This window comes from Scyliorhinus canicula, chromosome 16 (assembly GCF_902713615.1).
Source record: "Scyliorhinus canicula chromosome 16, sScyCan1.1, whole genome shotgun sequence".
Taxonomy (NCBI): Eukaryota; Metazoa; Chordata; class Chondrichthyes; order Carcharhiniformes; family Scyliorhinidae; genus Scyliorhinus; species Scyliorhinus canicula.
In genome coordinates, this window is record NC_052161.1 from 83746671 (window position 1) to 83749804 (window position 3134).

At 57.3% G+C, this 3134-nt stretch overlaps 1 long non-coding RNA gene across 2 annotated transcripts in view; it reads left to right on the forward strand.

Annotated features, from left to right (window-relative positions):
• The first annotated feature begins 394 nt into the window (after nucleotides 1-394).
• Nucleotides 395-3134, forward strand: part of LOC119951071 — a 7427-nt gene continuing 4687 nt past the window's right edge. Inside the window, exon 1 of one of the 2 annotated variants that reach the window (XR_005457486.1) lies at nucleotides 395-418. This is a non-coding gene — a long non-coding RNA (uncharacterized LOC119951071). Of the gene's footprint in view, nucleotides 419-474; nucleotides 754-3134 lie in introns of those variants that run through there. The other variant, XR_005457485.1, reaches the window with a different exon arrangement.

Consider the following 3134-nt stretch of genomic DNA (forward strand, 5'->3'; position numbering starts at 1 on the left):
GTGTGGTTCCCGATTTCTGACTCTCCCATGATCTCTCTGGCGTGCGGGATTCGTGCCTCGTGTGAAGTGGCCCAGAGAGCGAGAGAGACAGACAGAATGAGAGACAGAGACTGAGAGACAGAGAGAGTGGGAGACAGAGAAACGGGAGATAGAGAGAGCAAGAAACAGAGAGCCAGAGACAGAGAAACAGACAGAGAGACGGAGTGAGTGAGACAGAAAGCGACAAAGAGAGAGTCACAGAGAGAGCATGACAGAGAGAATGAGGGAGACAGATAATGAAATGGAGAGAGATAGAGAGACTGAAAGTGACATAGAGGGAGAGAGAGACACAGAAAAGAGTGTGAAGGAGAGAGGAAGAGGGAGAAAGATGGAATGAGTGAGACCGACACAGACAGGCAGATGAACAGAGAGAAGAATGGTGAGTGGGAGTATGGTCAGAGAGAAAAGGGGTGGGTTTAACTTTGGATTTGTGGTTATGAGTTAAGATATTTCAACATTTTGGGCAAGTGACAGAGAGCGAGACAGAAATAGAAAGAGAGAGACATAGTGAGAGACAGGGAAAGACAGAGAGTGACAGAGAGTGATATAGAGAGAGACAGAAAGATAAAGACAGAGCAAGACACCGAGAGAGACAGAGACATAGAGAGATAGAGACAGAGAAAATCAGAAAACGAGTGGAGATGCCTCAGAACTACACTGGAGTCTACTCCCTGGTGCAGCAGGAGAATTTGGATAGCTACCTCAAGGCTCTGGGTGAGACAGGGTTTCAATGTTGTGGGACTGGGATGGCTCGGGGATTGTGTAGCGCTGGGGACCTGTGCGGGACGGGCTTCACCTTTTGGCGAGGGCAAACTCCTCTGAAACCTTTCCCAAATCGTTAGCGTCCGCACTCCTCGGAGGCTCCAGCCCCCAGCCCGCGCGGCGGTGCAAGCGTTGGTCTACGAACTATTCAACTGTGGCGGGCTTCGCCGTTCTGCATTGCTCCACCGAACCGCTCCCTCCGGCAGCCCGGACCGGGGGGGGGGGGGGGGGCGATGCTCCTTCCCCATTCCCTCCTTCGACTCCCCGAGCTTCACTGCACTCCCTCATCTTCCCGTTATCCTGCCCGTGGGGAGCGGCTGCGGGGATGTGGGGGATCCAATGGCCCAAAGACGGGTTAACAGAGTCCCGAGGAGAGAGAGGAGCTGGACAGGCGGAGAGAGGAAGAGGGAGGCAGAGGGAGTGAAAGGTAGGGAGAGAGGGAATGGGGAGAGAGAGGGAGGGAATGGGGAGAGAGAGGGAGGGAATGGGGAGAGAGAGAGGGAGGGAATGGGGAAAGAGAGAGGGAGGGAATGGAGAGAGAGAGGGAGGGAATGGGGAGAGAGAGGGAGGGAATGGAGAGAGAGAGGGAGGGAACGGGGAGAGAGAGGGAGGGAATGGGGGGAGAGAGGGAGGGAATGGGGAGAGAGAGAGGGAGGGAATGGGGAGAGAGAGAGAGGGAGGGAATGGGGAGAGAGAGAGGGAGGGAATGGGGAGAGAGAGGGAATGGGGAGAGAGAGGGAATGGAGGAGATGGAATGGGGAGGGAGGGAATGGGGAGGGAGGGAATGGGGAGGGAGGGAATGGGATAGAGAGGGAGTGGGGAGGTAGAGGGACAGAGGAGAGAGAGAGGGAATGGGGAGAGAGAGGGAATGGCGGAGATGGAATGGGGAGGGAGGGAATGGGGTAGAGAGGGAGTGGGGAGGTAGAGGGACAGAGGAGAGAGAGGGAATGGGGAGAGAGGGAAAGGGTAAAAGGAGGGAATGGGAAGAGAGGGAATGGGGGAGAGTGAATGGGAGAGAGGGAATGGGAAGAAGGAGGGAATGGGGAGAAGGAGGGAATGGGGAGAGAGGGAATGGGGAGAAGGAGGGAATGGTGGAGATGGAATGGGGAGGGAGAGGGACTGGGGAGAGAGAGGGAATGGGGGAATGGGGGAGAGACGGAATGGGGAGAAGGAGGGAATGGGGAGAGAGGGAATGGGGAGGGAATGGGGGAGAGAGGGAATGGGTAGGGAGGGAATGGGGAGGGAGGGAATGGGGAGAGACGGAATTGGTAGAAGGAGGGAATGGGGAGAAGGAGGGAATGCGGAGACGGAATGGGGAGGGAGAGGGAATGGGGAGAGGGGGAATGGGGAGAGAGGGAATGGGTAAAAGGAGGGAATGGGAAGAGACGGAATGGGGGAGAGAGGGAATGGGGAGAAGGAGGGAATGGATAAAAGGAGGGAATGGGGAGAGACGGAATGGGGAGAGAGGGAATGGGGAGAAAGAGGGAATGGGGAGAAGGAGGGAATGTGGGGAGAGGGAATGGGGAGAGAAGGAATGGGGAGAGACGGAATGGGGGAGAGAGGGAATTGGGAGAAGGAGGGAATGGGGGAGAGGGAATGGGGAAGGGAGGGGCTGGGGAGAAGTAGGGAATGGGAGAGAGAGGGAATGAGGAGAGAGAGGGAATAGAGGAGGCGAGGAATGGGGAGGGGGGAATGGGAAGGGAGGGGGGAATGGGAAGGGAGGGGGGAATGGGAAGGGAGGGATTGGGGAGGGAGAGGGAATGGGGAGAGAGAGGGAATGGGGAGAGAGAGGGAATGGGGAGAGAGAGGGGGAATGGGGAGAGAGAGGGAATGGGGAGGGAGAGGGAATGGGGAGAGAGAGGGAATGGGGAGAAGGAGGGAATGGGGAGAAGGAGGGAATGGGGGGAGGGAATGGGGAGAAGGAATGGGGAGAGAGGGAATGGGGAAGGGAGGGGCTGGGGAGAAGTAGGGAATGGGAGAGAGAGAGAATGAGGAGAGAGGGGGAATAGGGGAGACGAGGAATGGGGAGGGAGGGATTGGGGAGGGAGAGGGACTGGGGAGAGAGAGGTAATGGAGAGAAAGGGAATGGGGAAGGGAGGGACTGGGGAGAGACAGAATGGGGAGAAGGAGGGAATGGGGGAGAGAGGGAATGGGGAGGGAGGGAATGGGGAGAGAGGGAATGGGGAGGGAATGGGGTAGAGAGAGAATGGGGAGGGAGGGAATGGGGAGAGACGGAATTGGGAGAAAGAGGGAATGGGGAGAGAGGGAATGGGGAGGGAGGGAATGGTGAGGGAGGGATTGGTGAGGGAGAGGGAATGGGGAGGGAGAGGGAA